Raw genomic sequence first — 18,167 nt, 5'->3', positions numbered from 1 at the left:
GCACCAGGATACATCTCTCCCTACAACAATCCTGCAACTCTCACTATGACAGAAATGGCGATTGCTGCTTCATACGGTATTCCGAAGCCCAAGCTGCCTCTCTTCAGTTCCGGACGGGAGAGTGACTTCATCATGCTGAAAAGGGGACTGGATAGTTTACTTGGTCCACACAGACACTTAACTGAAGATTATAAATACCAAGTATTACTTGATCATCTCAAACTGCCTAGTGCCTACCAAATGGCAAAGAGATACATACATGACTCTACACCATACACCAGTGCAATGGACGCTCTGCAGCAACGATATGGACAGCCAAGACAGCTGGTTCAGGGGGAATTAAAGACTATATTGAACTCTCCTCCCGTGAAACCTGGCGACGCAAAGGCTTTCGAAGATTTCTCCTCATCTGTAAACACACTGGTGGGGATGTTAAGCCGCATGGACGGTCCCGCTCAGTCTGAGCTGCGTTGCGGCTCCCACGTCGACACCCTCCTCGGTAAGCTGCCCGGCAACTACAGGGATAGCTTCGCCGAATTCTGTATTAAAAGAGGCATCATCCGCAGTGGGAGCGACCAGACATACACCTTACCTGACCTCGCTGAATGGCTGGATATGAAGGTTCAGGTGCTCCAGGTGTCCCGACGTGCAGCAGAATCCAACCCAGCTGAGTCCAGTCGCATCACACAGAGAGAGAGTAAAGCAGGTAAATCACAGTGGGTCAAACCAGCCTCTGTTTACTTCAGCAGCGACTCCACGACAATCAAGCATCAGCAGACCTCTCCACAGCGACAACGGACCTACCTCCAGCCAGGCTCAAGGAAAGATCAGCCCACGGGTAAAAGGAGGGAGCGCTTTAAACCCTATTGTCCATATTGCACAACCACCCAGGATCATTACCTCAACGGCTGCCCTGAGTTCGAAAGAATTACTACTGAGGAGAAAGCCGCCTGGATTAAAGACAAAGGAAAATGTTGGAGATGTGGGCGTGGCCACTCACCAGATAGCTGCACCCTAAAGAAACTCTGCTCCACATGCAACAAACAACACCTGCTGATACTCCATGAAGTCGTGGCCCAAGACCCACAGCTAAACATTCTCACTGTCAGCGCCCCAACTAATGCAGTTTATCTGGATCATGCCAGCCACTCAGGACGCGTCATGTTGAAAGTGGTACCAGTGCTGCTCCGTCATGGCAAGAGAACACTAAACACACATGCAGTGTTAGATGACGGGTCTGAGCGTACTGTGATTCTGTCTGCTGCGGTCAAGCGCCTTGGGTTGTGTGGAGAAGTGGAGTCACTTAAACTGAAGACCATCAGACAGGATGTGTTAAAGCTCCAGGGAATGGCAGTGTCATTTGAGGTGTCAGCTAACACACAGCCACGTACCTATCACTCCATCAACCAAGCATTCACTGCGACTGAACTCCAACTGGCTGAGCAGTCATGTCCAGGAGACAAACTGGCAAGAAAATACAACCACCTGAAAGGAGTCCCCCTGCACACATTCACCAAAGTTCAGCCAATGCTACTGATTGGATCTGACCACCCTCATCTAATAACTCCAATCCACCCAGTACGTGCAGGATCTCTTGGAGCACCAGTAGCAGTCTGCACCCGACTCGGCTGGGCAGTGCAGGGACCCACTAACTTTCTTCAACATCCAAACGGTGAGAGCTCTTTCCTTCACCTGTCAGTTGATACACCTTGCTCCGACCTACAAAGGGATGTTCAACGCCTGTGGCAGCTTGACATTTTGCCATATAAAAGCGAAAGAGAGGTGACGCGATCCAAGCAAGACCAAGCAGCCCTCACCATGCTGGATGAGAAGAGCACCACTGTAATAGTGGATGGTGTCTCAAGATACGCAACGCCCCTCCTTCGAAAGAGGAATGTAGCTCTGCCCTGCGCATCACCTGCTGCCGTGATGCCCCTCCTCCGCTCTACAGAACGCCGTCTGTTGACCAATCCGGAGCTTGCTAAAGTCTACAACCAAGAAATACACAAGCTAGTGGAGGCGGGATATGCTGAGAGGATCACCAGTGAGGAGGCCAGTCATTCTACTGAATCCTGGTACATTCCGCACCACTTAGTGCATCATAACGGAAAGGCGAGGGTGGTATTTAACTGCTCCTTCCGCTACCAAGAGAGTGCTCTGAATGATGACCTGCTACCAGGACCCTCTCTCGGGCCGTCGCTGCTGGGGGTTCTGCTCAGGTTTCGAGAACATGTGGTCGCTATCAGTGGAGACATAAAGGCTATGTTTCATCAAATCAGACTCCTTTCCGAAGACCGCCCACTTGTCCGCTTCCTCTGGCGCGACATGGACAGAGACAGACCACCTGACATTTATGAATGGCGTGTCTTGCCATTTGGCACAGTTTGTAGTCCATGTTGTGCCATATACGCCGTGCAGCGTCACGTTCGAGATCACCACAGTGGCAATGAGGACCTGCTGGAGACGGTAATCACCTCGTTCTATGTGGATAACTGTCTGACATCACTCCGCTCACCACAGCAGGCAAAGGATCTTCTCGACCGCCTGAGAACCCTCCTCGCTAAAGGTGGATTTGAGATCAGGCAGTGGGCATCCAACAGGACAGAAGTAATCTCTCACCTCCCGACTGAGGCACGATCAACGACATCTGAGCTGTGGCTAACTGCTGAAGGAGCTGATCCGAGGGAGTCCACTCTCGGCCTGGTTTGGCATTGCATGACAGACACACTGGGTTATAAATGTAAGCCTGTATCACCCAAACAGCCCACCATGAGGAACGTGTACAGGGTGCTTGCCTCGCAATACGACCCGCTCGGATACATAATTCCCTTCACTACCCGGGCCAAAGTCCTGGTCCAGGCTTTGTGGGCTACAGAGAGACAGTGGGATGAGCCTATTGCAGACGAGCTACTTCCAGTGTGGCAGGCATGGGAAGGTGAGCTCCCTCAGTTGCATAACATAGTTCTTCCCCGTTGTTATGTTCCAGGAGCCGCTGACAACGACTCATCAGTGAGGCAGATTCACGTTTTTTGTGATGCCTCGGAGAAGGCGTACGGATCAGTCGCCTACCTGCGAGTGGAGGATCCAGAGGGACGCATCACCGTGTCGTTCATTATGGCCAGGTCGCGGGTTGCACCCAAGCGGCAACAGACGATGCCCAGACTGGAATTATGCGCCGCACTCACAGGAGCCCAGCTGGCCAAGGTTCTACAGACCGAACTGACTTTGTCCATCCAATCCGTGGTGCTGTGGTCTGACTCAACAACCGTACTGAGCTGGATACAGTCTGAGTCCAACCAGTACAAAGTATTCGTCGGTACAAGAGTTACTGAAATACTGGACCTCACCAAGCCCGGATCATGGAGATACGTTAACACTGACTTGAATCCGGCTGATGATATCACCCGCGGGAAGACTCTCCTCGAATTGTCCCAGCCAAACCGCTGGAGTCAGGGGCCTTCGTTTCTGTTCCAGTCTTCAGATCACTGGCCAGTGAACCCCTCAGTGCACACAGAGGAACCTGATGAGTTGAGAGCCCCAACCTTCTGTGGTCACATCTCTACTACCAGCAGCGATGAGCCTGATCCTGCTAAATACAATACATGGACTGAACTACTGCAGGCTACATATCAGTCCCTTCACGGGGCGGCTGCCCCAGCTGTGTCTGCCGCCGACCGCATCGAGATGGAGACTACTCTGCTGAGAAGGATACAATCCGATAGCTTCCCTGAAGAACTAAAGGCACTTAAACAGGGCAAACCAGTCCGTTCAGGCAGCCGTTTAAGTGCTCTCAGTCCCGAATACGATCAAGTATTAGGCCTCATCCGAGTTGGTGGTCGCCTACGCAAAGCAGAGAACCTGATTGAAGACAGCCTTCACCCTGTTGTCATCAGCCCTGATCATCTGATCACACAGCTCTTAGTGAAGGATTACGACCACCGTCTGCACCACGCTGGCCCTGAGAGAATCTTCGCAGAGATCCGAAGAAACTACTGGATCCTACGTGGTCGACAGGTAATTAAAAAACACCAGAAACACTGTGCAGAATGCTGTTTGTGGCGGAGCACCCCCGTGGCACCAAGGATGGCCGACCTGCCTGCTGCGCGGCTCCGGATCAACAAACCCCCATTCTGGTCCACTGGGGTCGACTGCTTCGGGCCCTATACAGTAAAGATCGGAAGAAGACATGAGAAACGGTGGGGCATAATATTTAAATGTCTTACCTCAAGATGCGTCCACCTTGATCTGTTGCCACACATGGACACAGACTCGTTCTTACTGGCCCTGCGTCGATTTATCTCAAGACGAGGCAAGTCATACGAGATCTTATGCGACAGAGGCACCAACTTCCGAGGGGGAGAGCGAGAGCTCAAAGAATCACTGGAAGATCTCGAACCTTCATTGAAGCAACAGTTGGCCGACCAAAGCATCACATTCAAATTCAATCCTCCTCTTTCACCCCATTTCGGTGGCGCGTGGGAGAGGGAGGTAAGGTCAGTGAAAGCCTCACTCCAAGTCGTGCTGCGGGATCAAGTCGTATCAGAGGAGGTGTTGTCGACTGTCCTCGTGGAGGTAGAGGGTATACTTAACTCAAAGCCCCTGGGATACTCCTCTTCTGATCTGGCTGACCCCGATCCTGTAACGCCGAACTTGCTGCTGATGGGGCGGCACGACGCATCGCTTCCTCAAGCCGCATATGGTTCCAGTGAACTCCTAGGCCGCCGCCGTTGGAGGCATAGCCAGGTCTTGGCAGACCGGTTCTGGAGCCAATTCACCCGCCAATACCTACCCGACCTTCAGCGCCGCCAGAAGTGGAGGACCCCTACTGCTGGCCTCGCTGCTGACCAAGTGGTTATGGTAGTGGACCCCCAGCTTCCTAGGGCGCTCTGGCCCATAGGAAAGGTCACCAAAGTTCATCCCGGCGATGATGGGACTGTTCGTTCAGCGGACGTCAATATTAAAGGGACAGTCTACACTCGTCCGGTTACCAAGTTGGTACCGCTTCCCAAGATGCCCGAGGACACCAGTCACTCTTAACAACAGCAGGGACTTGTGCTTCTTCTACACATTCACAAATGAATGTGGGGGCGGCTGTTGTGAATTCCCTGCTGTGAGGAGTACACGTCACAGCAAGCTGCTTCACGCAGAGACTGATGGACTGTTTGCGCATGCGCAGTGTGTTCAATAAACTTCGGTGCAGTTACCTGGTTGAGTTACCTTCTGCCGATCACCAGTGCTTTCCTTCATCCCTTTGTACTGTACAACAGTGTGCGTCGGTGATGATGTAAGTTACGTTATGAATGAATGAATGTTTATATTTCATGTGTGACGAGAGCTAATAATATTAGCAGGGTAATATGTTCGTTTGCTCGTTAGCTTAGCATTTAGCATGTCTTACCGAGCCCCCTAGAATACGGACGGCCCGTCCGACATGTAACTCAGTTAATTATCATACATTTATTTCTTCTGTGAATGTTTATTTAGCGGTGTAGCTGCCGTTCATTGAAGCTGCTATAACAGTGAGGCTAGTGTGCTAAATTGACCAGATCGGTAGCCGACGGGGCTGTTTCAGTCTAGCTTGGTCACGTGACCTGCCTGCTGCGCCAGGCCATTGTGTTGATTAATGATCCTACAGTGCCTCCTACTGGCGATTTGCAGTATGACACGTTACTCACGTCTGTTGTAATTTGTGTTATTCTATTACTAATGTCACTGTAGTTTAATTATCATTAATGCTACTGCAAAGTAAGTTAATTAATACTGTTTATTATTGTTGTCCTCTGCAGACATCACAAACCACACACATCTACAAATGTACCTCAGTGTCATGTTCAATTGGATAGAGGTCAATAAATTCATCTAAAGGAGAGAAGTTGCTGCGTCTTCTCTGACCGGAGGATTAGGCCAGGATATACACAGCCAGCGTATCATCACCGAAGCTGTTCCGTTACACCTATAGTCATAGCAGTAGGTTTGTTACCTTTAATTGTCGGTGCAAGCTATTTTTAGAACGGCGGGGCAGAGCTGTGAGCTGCTCAGAGCTACGCTACGGAGGCTAATGGGATTTCTTGGTTTCCCTCATCAAATACACAATCCAACAACTCCACAACGCTCTGGTGGACAAGTTGTGACCTGCACATTCACCACGCTATGAGACAATAACAGAACGTTACCAGACAGAGTTGTTTTAGAGGTAAATACAGAGACTGCTTGATGAAAAACTGCCCCTGAAGTGAACGCTTATCAGCGGTTTTTCATCAGGCGTAGATGAAAACTGCCTCTGAAGGCAACGGCGCTCGTTTTTGGCAGGGTGTGGCCACTGAGCTGAGTGCACTCACATCGGAGACAGTGACCATACCAGTGTTATTATTAAATGATCTTTCTATGCTTAGAGTCTCTGAAGGTCAGAAACGTGTAATCTTGGCAGGTTTAACAGCTGCTAAGAAAATGATTGCAGTACGTTGGAAGCAACCTCACACTTTGACCATCAGACAATGGGTTTTAACTTTTCTTGAAGTCACTTATATGGAGTTATCGACAGCCTGAATAAATGGGGCTAAAGAGGCGAATGTCAATATGTGGTTCATTACGGCTGAAACCGTGAAAAGCTCACTCTGATCCTTGTGACCTGTTGTGTATCTGACTTACCTCACTTGTGATCTTGTATTAATCTGAACGTCTTTCTCTCTGATTACTGTTGTTTGTTTTAGCGGCGTTGTCTTAATTCTCTTCTCCTTTTTTTCTTTGTTTTCTCTTTCTTCATTCTTTCAGGATATTTTTAGCTGATTTTGAACTTGAACTTGTCTTGGAGTTGAATGTGTTCTCATTATCTCATTATCATGTGTTTAGTCAATGAAATGTAAACACAGCAGTTCATATTTGATCATTTATTGATTTTAGAGGAAGCAGAGCAGTTTTAGAGCACAGTAAAATAACATCATATAATGTAGACTTTAAAAAATAACACTGTATAGACATTTAAAAAACTCTCTAACAAACATTGTGTAAAATATATTTTGTTTACAATTTTTCATATATTTTCAATTACAATTTTGTCAGTTTACACTTAATTTACTCTGAAAAGTTGACACTTGAGTAAATTTTATCCCAAAACGGACTTGAGTGCAACTCTCTCAGAGTTAAAATTGACACTTTCAGCAGTAAGGGCTGGTCATTTTACCGTCTATCAACCCACGAAGACTTAGGTCATCTCACTGGTCATGAAACGTTGTCAAACTGCAAGTTTTTGGGCGATTGTGAACCACATACAGCTTTCGCTGCTGTTTTGTTTTCTCCCACCGCTGTATCAGTCAGTGAAAGCAGTCCCTGCCTGGAGGATCCCTCGCCTGAAAGCCCAGGTAAAAGCCCTAAAAGTACAGCTGTCATTTCATAATGGTTATCCCCATATTTACACTTGCTCAAGTAGAAAAAAAAGTCAGCTCGTATCTTAACATCTCTATATTGCTGCTGCCGCCACCGCCGTAGTAGCAGCAGCAACAATAACATCCTTCTCTACAAACAAATGTTTTTCGTCCTAGTCTCAAAATGTGTCCACAAAAGCAAACGTAATGACTCACTGCGGAAAGCTTGCCAGGCCTATAGTTACGGTTGCTAACGTAGGATTGGACAATAGCCGTTTGTGGGAGGAGTTGGCGAAGGGTCAATTAAAGGCAAAATACGACTCCCAAAAATTGACCCTTTTTATTTTTTTACAGTGCAGTTTCCCTTCATCCTGATACATTCAGATCATTGAGCAGCAGGACGACGGCGTTGGAGCTGCAGCGCCTCCTCCAGCTGGTCCGTCTCCATGGGAACCTCCTCGTCCACTCCTGTGGGGTTGAACAGGTCGGTGAGCAGCTCCCTCAGGTCGGTGTACTGTTGATCGTGGGTCTGAATCCTGCGCTGGACCAGGTGGAGGGGGAGGTTCATCCTCAGAGCCTCCTGGACAATCACACTGTTGTTTCCCACACGGTTGGTGACGTCACTAGAGAAAGTGATGATGATGATGATGATGATGATGATGATGATGATGATGATGATGATGATGATGATGATGATGATGGGTCAACCCTTCAAAGTGTTACTGTCATTAGATCAACAGATACTCACTGTGTGGTGGCGACCAGGTGGAGCTCTAGAGTCAGAGATGAAGCTGAGGGTTGGTTGGTGCTCTACAGGTGAATGAACATCATGTTATTAAGCAGAAAACTTTTGTTTTAATTGTTCAATTGAACTTTCCACACTGATTAAAGCAGAAGTAAGCGATCCGGTCGTTTTCGCTAATGCTGCGTTTCAGGCCGGCTTTTGAAATCGTAAATTACAGCTTCAAGTCACAACTTACGACTTTGTAGCGTTCCAGGCAACCCACTCGTGTTTTTCCGACCTGTTTTACCGGTGAAAGTCACTATAACGGCCACTCGTAACTTCCGACCGGTGAACTCGTACCAGATCGAACTGGTACCACTTCACGGTCGGAAAAATACGAGTTTCCTTGAACGCACCATAACAGTCCTCGTCCCTACGTCGCCACATTCACGGCGTCCCTTGGCTGCACACACAGCCCTGCATGCCGTTCTCTCTCCTCATTGGATAAAAACTGTAGGATACGATAAATGTTTTCTCCTCGGCTCAGAGCAGAGCAGAGTGACTGACAGACCCGTGTTTCGGTCCAAACACTCTATGTAAGTGATTGCTGTCGGAAGATATAACTATTTAAGACTTATATTAACACAAATATATCACTTACTTCTGCTTTAACAAGTAGTGTTAGCGAAACAAGCACAAACGGGCGCTTTTCTGAAATCACATTTAAACATGTGGAATAAGAGCCAAGGTAAGTTCCTTGTTCGTAGGCTGGAGGAGGGACCCTGCTCACTTGTGCCGCTCACCATTATTGATATGTACAGTAGCTATTCAGAGATGGCTCCAGATACAAACAGGTGTTAATGGACAATGAAATGACAAAGTTTAATAAACAAATAGATTTACCATAAAGCTCCTCAATCCATAGTTGATTAAGTCAGGTAAAATCTGGTGGTGGTGGTTGGTGCCCATTTTTATAAACGTTGTACCACCTGTTTAAATGAGGAAACGTTAATTATAAATATAAACAAGGATATTAGACATATACATACATATATATACCGGACATATACACATCAACAACAATAGGCTATTATAGTATTCTCTGACCAATGCTTCTCATGCCTGATGTAAACTACTCTGTAAGACTTGTTTGGCAACAGTTGTGATTATGAGGTTAGAAAATATGTTGATATTTTGCTATATGGTCATAAAGTTATGTGTATAATTTGAACACTGACAATGCAGGATGTATCAGCCTTGTTACTTATTCACTTTTTAGAGACACCATCATCATCACCATGTTTCTATCACTTCTAATCCATTAAGTTAACAAATTCAACAACTTAATAATACTCTATCATCAGCTTTTACAGTTGATACATTCTTCTTATCCTTCTTTGTATGTGATCTTTTGTTGTGAAGCTCCAGAAAAAAAAGAAAAATGTCATACTGTATACATAAAGAGTTAGATGGATCAAATATAGATATTTCTAAAATAAATGAAGTTATGAAGCTGAATGTTAAAGATGAAGTCTTTAATATTCATTGTCTTACCTTAATCAGAAGCTAGATAAGAGCAGTGTCAGTGCAGTCAGGGCCGGCCCTAGCATTTTGGTGGCCCTAAACAAGATTTTTGTTTGTGGCCCACTCTAAGCGCAAACACCAAATCACATACACTGCTTAAAACTGAATACAGACATGTTTAATAGACAGATGTAACAATACTCAAGTGTTTTATGTCTAATCTTCCGCTCTAAATACACTGAGGCCAATTTGTCCTAGAACACCGTATAAAGAAATAATTTAGGCCAAATTTTCTGAAAATTTTCAAATCCCTTGTGAAAACACTCCTTCAGTCATGAGAATGAACTGTTTTGGTGCTTGAAATAGGATATGAATACAGTAATAGATAAGTGTAGAAAACAAGTCTAAAATGAAATTTTGTAAAATCGCCTTTTGAGCATAAATGTTGTCATTCTGGCATTCTATGTTCACCAAATGTCTCAAATGTGAGATAAAAGAAGCTGAATATTGACTTCAAAGCTTCATCAGATTTTTTAAATGAGAAATTAAAACAAAAATATTTACTAAATAAATGGAATTGTTGTGCAATGAAATAAATGGAAAACACACAATTTACATTGTTCATATAGTGTTGTCACTGTGTCTGTGCTGTGTGAAAGGTAAAAAAAAAAAAAAAAAAAAAAGTGTAGAGCTCAACAGGTCTGTATACAGAGCTGGAGCTGAGTTTAAGTCTGAACTTTCTCATATATATATATTTTTTTAAATAACCATGCTCATCAGATGAGTCAAAACTTTCAGCGTCTGAAGCACCGTCATCACTGATTCTTACTCTCTCCTAACGATTCTGCGAGTTTGAAGCTTCACCGTTGTTTTAATTGACAGGTTCGGTCTCCTCTGCCGTCTCTCTCCATGCCAGCCGCTGTAGGTAAACCATGGAGCTAAAACTGTGATAGGAAGGACCTTAGTGATCCCAGAGTGCCAATTGGTTGGCCGAAGTTGACTGACAGGCGATTCAACCAATCACGTATGCTCAAGTTGACGGACAACGAATTCAACCAATTACGCACAGTGAGAGGGGGCGATGCGTGCACTATGCTCTGTTATTGGCTCTCAAACCCTGGCTGTGAATAACGTAGGTCATCGAGGGCGGGTGTATTTGAAAGAGGAGAGCCGACCCTCGGTCACGGGAGCAGTTAAACCACTTTTCTACGGCGTAAAATGACCGAAATATAAACAAAAACATATCAAGACCGTCGCGTAAACGCGCGCGCCGACCGCAGTGTTAAAATGACTTGAACTGAACCCCAGTACCTTCTGATCATGTGGCCCCACCTGTCGGCTGAGGCCCTAAACAACCGCATAGAGTGTTTATGCCAGGGGCCGGCCCTGAGTGCAGTTATGACCTGCACCTCCAAGTCCTATTAAACATCTGTGATCATCAGCAGGATGCGTCTGACTTTCTCACCGTGAGGTTAGAAAGTCAGCTTCCTCTTTTGGTTGTGTGGACATCCAAAGCACCACAACCTGAGGGAAATTGTGATAACAATCAGCAAGTGTTATTCTGATTTGAGATGTAATGAAAGACAAAGATTTTTTCTATAAAATGACATTTGATTGCAATTGAGTCGGGGAGAACTTATCAGTTCACTCTGAAGCAGTCTTTTGCCCCCTGGCTGCACATGCACATAGTATTGTTTGTACATAAGAAATCTGTCTATTGAATGAGGAAACCCATTTACAAGGATACATACTGTAGATTCTGACATGTTTAAATCTCCTGACACACATTTCTCTATGATACCCACATAATTATAATCCTATAGTAAAGACAGAAAAAAATCAGCTTTTACAGTAGCTGCCATTCACTATTGTCAAATATAGCTACAAAGAGCATGAAATTACTGTTACTGACAATCACCTTGTTTTTTCTTTCAAAAGTAGGCTAATGAAGCAAAATATGAGCCATACATTTGCTTTGGGTGTGAACTGGCTTTTGAGGTTAGGTTTTCTGCATGACAACTTGTATTGAGCAACAGAAAACCTCATGTTACAGTTTTTGCCAACTGTTTACACCCAAAAAGCGAATGCTCAGACTAAAGCTGCAAAACCAAAACTTCTTGTAACAATACCTTAAACACATTTTCTGCTTTACACTTTTCTTCAGAACATTGCACGCAGTTTCCGACTAGTCAGCCGTACAGGGTACAGGTGACCACAAAATGGAAGTTGTTTTTTTGTTGTGGCCACATCACATCACCATTGTGTGGGTGTGTGTGTGTGTGTGTGTGTGTGCGTGTGTGTGTGCGTGTGCGTGTGCGTGTGCGTGTGTGTTATGTGTGGTCTCTCTGTTTGGTGTCTCTCTCTACAGAGTTGGATAGACACACACAGCCACATATCACTGTACTGGAGCTGGCTGCGCAAAAGTGAGATAGAAAGAGAAGATCACGATGCTGCTGAGAGGTGACCAAGAGTCCCCCCCCCCCCTTCAGAATGATCATACTAAGTGAATTACAACTTTAGAAACATAACCCCTTTCAGCAGGCGGGACAAACAGTAGCCTACTAATGCAGTAAAGACACCAAAAATGATTAGGCCTATACTTTGATTATTACTGTAAAATAGTAAAGTAATCCATTCTTGGTTTTAAAGGTGGCGTAATATTCTTAGGTCTTGTTGTTTCTAAACCCTTACGTTACCTTTCATAATAAAAAAAGTACCACCACAGTCACAGTGGGAGCATGTCAGTATATCCATCTATGAGTGGGAAGAGCAACTCTGGAGCAACAACTTATGTTGTTAACTTGTGTGTTATGTGTGGTCTCTCTGTTTGGTGTCTCTCTCTTGGTATCAGTCCATCACTGCCTGTTGCTCTTTTACTGTACTATGCTAAGTTCTGATGCTAATTGTAAAACTGTGTGACAGGTGTTTACCCATGTGAAGAGTCAGTCTGCATAGTAGGGAAACTAACTTTAGAATTTTGAATAACAGTGTGTTACTCGGGAAAACATGAGATTGTCTTCATGCAAATTGAGCCAAATGCAGAGAATTGTGTGTAGTGTTTTGAGAAAAGTGTGTTTTAGAGCTGCAATTTGAGTGTAAAGAAGGAATCGTGCTTGTAGTTTAGCAGAATTAGTTTAGGGGGTTGGTGCATGAGTTAGAGATGTTGAGGTCATTGTGTCTCAAGTAAGAAAAACTAGAAGCCCATTAAAGGGCAGCGCTCTGCCTCCCTCTAGTGGTTAGAAGCGGTTTTGACCTGCTACAGTACAAACCCTTTTAGTCTATGGCAGGGGTTCCCAAACTTTAACATGCCAAGGCCCCCCAACCAGCATTAGCTTCTGGCCGGGGACCCCCCAGCCCCCCAGCCGGGGGGGGGGGTTATAATGTATTTTCTTACTTTCATTCACTTTTCAATAATTATTACTATATATTTGTTTAATATAAGAATCTTATGAAACATATTGTTATTGATTTGACAGATAAGAACAACACAAAATAAATCAAACCCCTCAATTGTGTGTGTGTGTGTGTGTGTGTGTGTGTGTGTGTGTGTGTGTGTGTGTGTGTGTGTGTGTGTGTGTGTGTGTGTGTGTGTGTGTGTGTGTGTGTGTGTGTGTGTGTGTGCCTGGGAGTGACAGACAGGCTATATAAATGCTACACATGAGGAAAACTACAGTGTTTTCTCTTGTTACTGATGTGTTAGGGATCCACGCACTGTAGCAATCACACAAGCCTAAATAGAGAATGCAATATTCCACATCATAAGCTGACAAACCCAAGCTCAGAGTAAATGAGAGAACAGCAACAACTTTACCTCACTTGTCACCATATAGCGATCCAGCGCAACAATAGCGGATTGCTACTATAATTAATTACAAACGTGAATTATCCTCCGGCTGTTTTAAATCAATAACATATAGTTCCGTATATAGACACAGTAAGCACAGACCAGCACCACAAACGCAGCATGATGATGGATATGCTGTCACTCACCAATAGCCTACTGTGGACTGCTGGATCTGTCGAACCGGACCCGGACGGACTGTCGGAGCAGAGCAACTCACTCCCATTCAATAATCAGAACTTTTCCTCGGCGCACACCGCGGTCTCCGGTCAGTTTCATTTCCGGTCCGTCTGAGCTGCGGTCAGTCCCTGCGGGCGGCACCGCCTCGGCAGCTGTTCTCACGGATGAACGTTAACAGAGACGTCACACCGGTCTGAGGCTCAGTGTGGCGGTACCGGGTGTCAGAGTCCAACTTCTCCAGCCGTAGTTTCACAGCACAGCACGGTCAAGCTCAGAGAATGACTGGAGCTTTGTATCGATCAGGTGATCACACTGTAAAAACATCTGGTCCACCTGAGTCAATCATTTTAACTAATTAGTTAGTGTTAGTTGGATCATCTAAATCCAGCGTGAGCTAAGAAAAGTTTTTCCTCTGAGAGAGTTTTGTCCATTTGGCGCTAGCTAGCCGAGCAGAGCCATGGGCAGTCTATGGGGCAGAGCAGCTTAGGCCAAACCCCTGGTCTACACAAGATTATGGGGTCGTGAATGATATTTTGACTGGCAGGCAGTCAGAAAGATGAGCATGGCAAATAACATTTTGAAATATATTATTATAAATTATATTTTATAACAATGATTTAAAAAAAAATTGATAAAAAATTTTTTTTTCTTTTTTTTCTTATCTTTCCTCCCAGTTTCTGAGGCCCCCCTAGCGCCCCCTGGCGGCCCCCCAGGGGGCCGCGGCCCCCACTTTGAAAACCACTGGTCTATGGTACAATTTGTAGCCTACAGTTACTGTGGTGGGGGGTTATGGAGCTCCCCCTGTGTGCAGTGTCTCTCCTCGTGTGTGTGTGTGTGTGTGTGTGTGTGTGTGTGTGTGTGTGTGTGTGTGTGTGTGTGTGTGTGTGTGTGTGTGTGTGTGTGTGTGTGTGTATTTGGCATGCTGATCCTGGATGTCTTTTTTTTATTTCTCACCAAATAATTCCCTCTAATAAAGACTAGTTTTTATTGCACCCTAGCTATCATGTGGAACCGCCGTCTTGCTTATTATAGGATTTTTTTTTTTTAAACCAAAAAAAAAAAAAACACTACAGGCACATGTTGTGTGTAATTGCATATTTATTTATTATTTATTGGCAACTGAGGCTTAGGGGACAAACAATACACACAAAACGCTGGATTCAAACCTTTATTTATTCTCGAAAGGACATTGAGGTTTTACCCTCATTTGCGAGATCACAGCAATATTCAAAGCAAAACACAATGCACAGCACAGGTCACATATAGTTAGGATAAAACACAGTTACAAAAGTTAAATACATCTGATTCATTTCAAAATTTAAAAACAGTTACAGACTGTGGTAAAGAGGTTTGAGATGATATTTTTATAATGTTGATAGGATGGAGGAGCATTGATTTTAAGTATGAGTTGAAGGTCGTTCCAGGAGGCAGGTGCATCATAGCAAAATGCAGATTTACCAAGTTCAGTTTGTACCCGGGGGACTTTAAAAGTAAGCCAGTCATTGGAGCGAGTTGAATATGAACCTTGATTTAAATCTAACAGTGTTGTAATGTATGGTGGGAGTTTGTTTTTTTTGTTTTTTTTGATGGATCTGAAGCAGAGTTGTCTTTAATTCACTTCAACAGCAAAGCAAACAAGAACAACCCGAGTCGCTTACAGAAACAAAAGATAAGAAAAATAAAAGATAAAAGTTAGAAAAGCAGCTGGATCATATGAGTTTATATACGGTAGTGTTGGTGAGCTCATCCCAGCATCGGTGAGTTTCTGCAAGAAGTCCTTCCACAGTGCTCTACACCTGCAGTGTCCCTCATACAACCCTGATTCTGTCTGATGTTGTGGTTACTTCTTATGACTCCCACACTGTGGAGTGTAATACATGTTGGCTTTCATGTCTAATATGACAGATGTGGAAAGTGGCAACTGTTTGTGAAACGACATCTCACATCATTCCTTGTGGCCTGTAGTTTGACAAGCAGCCAATGGCAGGCCGACACGTGATGAGAGTGAATGAATGAACAAACTAACAAAACTAGGCATTTACCATATATTTAAACCCCAACAAGAAAATGTGAGAACTATGTTATTCTGAAACAATCAACTGTTATAACGGTGTTTTATCGACAGTGTGTGATATGAACAATGGTAATGAGTTGTATCGTCAATCAAATACCAGGAAATGAAATCTAAACACAACAGTTCATATTTGACCATTTATTGTTTGACATTTTAGAGGAAGCACAGCAGTTTTAGAACACAGTCAAATAACATCGTATGATAGACTTTTAAAAAAATAACATTGTAGAGACTCTCATAACAAACACTATGTAAAATATACTTTGTTACAATTTTCAATATATTTTCAACAATTCATAAATGTTTTTCAGTTTGCACTTAATTTACTCTGAAACGTTGACACTTGCATACATTTTTACCCAAAAACGGACTTGAATGCAAGTTAAAATTGACACTTTTGGGGCGTCGTTTATCTCACTGAGTTGATCAAGCACCCCATACACTGAGGCTACAGTCTTCGCTACAGCGGGCCCCGGTTCGAATCCCCTTTGCTCTCCCACATATACTGTCTCTCTCAGACCCTCCCATCAATTAAAGGCAAAATACAACTCCCAAAAATTGACCCTTTTTATTTTTTTACAGTGCAGTTTCTCTTCATCCTGATACATTCAGATCATTGAGCAGCAGGACGACGGTGTTGGAGCTGCAGCGCCTCCTCCAGCTGGTCCGTCTCCATGGGAACCTCCTCGTCCACTCCTGTGGGGTTGAACAGGTCGGTGAGCAGCTCCCTCAGGTCGGTGTAACGTTGATCGTGGGTCTGAATCCTGCGCTGGACCAGGTGGAGGGGGAGGTTCATCCTCAGAGCCTCCTGGACAATCACACAGCTGTTTTCCACACGGTTGGTGACGTCACTAGAGAAAGTGATGATGATGATGATGATGATGATGATGATGATGATGATGATGATGATGATGATGATGATGAGGATGAGACAACAAGCAGGGACGTGCACATAACTATAGAGGGGCAGGGGCTCAACATCAGAAAAGGGCAGTGTACAATTTTTTCGGGCCTTAATATCAAAATAAATTAAAATAAATTACAGTTACTATTTAGTCGGTAGAGAAAGCCTGCACGCCTTCAGGACTGCAGTCAACCTGCTGGACCAATTTCCCAACTTCCCGAAACAGAGTCATGACTTCTGAACTGGTAGGCTAAGGCTAATATGGTATTGGGTGCACATTAACATGGCTTGCAGAAAAAAAAAGTAGGCTAAGCCTACAGGCTACACACACAAAACCAAGAAATGACTACTGTGACTGCTATGTGCATTTACCAACAGCAGCAATATTTACAACAGCAAAGTCACAATTACCAGTAACTCAATATCTGGAAACAAATTCAAATAGTCAGTGAAATCAAGCTGAGTGAGTGATTCCTCCTGTTGCTGCTGCTGTTCACTACATTCAGGTGATGTTAGACAGAGGACGGGGTGGGGCTTAACTCTTAACAAGCAGTCAGCTAAACAAACACAAATGGGCGCTTTTCTTAAATATGACTCTTATTAAGCTCGTTGAATAAGTGGACGGCGACTTGTCAGAACCGACAAGGAAGTTATGGTGGTGGATTTATAACTCACAAGATTCGACACAAGTCGCTCCACTGTCACGTCTCATATATGTGCGGGTTATCGATGAGGCAGCAGCTTCTCTCTCTCTCTCTCTCTGGACGTGCTGGACGTGCATGTGAGGGAGTGCGCACCGCGGGGCCGCGCCCCTCAGTGAGGGACAGAGCGGAGCAGCAGCGGACAACACACACACCAACGTACATACACAATACCGTGTGTAGGCTATTACAAGGAAATGCGTAGTACGGTAGATAACCGTGGCATTTTTACAGCGCGGTTGTTTACATCCTCATGCACAACAGGAATGCATTTATTGAAAAAAAAAAAAAAAACATAAAAAAGGGCACTTTTTAATACGAGGCAAAAAGGGCAGGGGCTGAAGCACCCTTTGGGCCCTATGTGTGCACGTGCCTGACAACAAGTGTTACTGTCATTATATCAACAGATACTCACTGTGTGGTGGCCACCAGGTGGAGCTCTAGGGTCAGAGATGAAGCTGAGGGTTGGTTGCCGCTCTACAGGTGAATGAACATCATGTCAATGGTGTTATTAAGCATCTGATATTACCAGAGGTGGACAGAGTAGCCAAATATATTACTCAAGTAAGAGTATTGTTACTTTAGAATAATATTAACCATCCAAATATCTATTGAGTAGCCAAAGAGAGTATAGGGGAGACCGGGGATGGTTGTAACAGCCTCATCGATTGAATTAATGAGATGAAAGAACAGGTTCTTAGGTCAATGTGAGTCATTTCATTGCTATTTATATCAAACCACCGCACTGGTACAGCTTGTCAAACTATTTCCTTAACTTAAACAACCTACTTAAAAAAAACCACACTGTGTGTGTTTTTTTTTTCTGTTCCTCACCATTATAGAGGTTGACTTCTGAAA

The sequence above is a fragment of the Trachurus trachurus genome, assembly GCF_905171665.1.
Source record: "Trachurus trachurus genome assembly, chromosome: 18".
Classification (NCBI taxonomy): domain Eukaryota; kingdom Metazoa; phylum Chordata; class Actinopteri; order Carangiformes; family Carangidae; genus Trachurus; species Trachurus trachurus.
Note: the sequence above shows the minus strand (reverse complement) of the source record.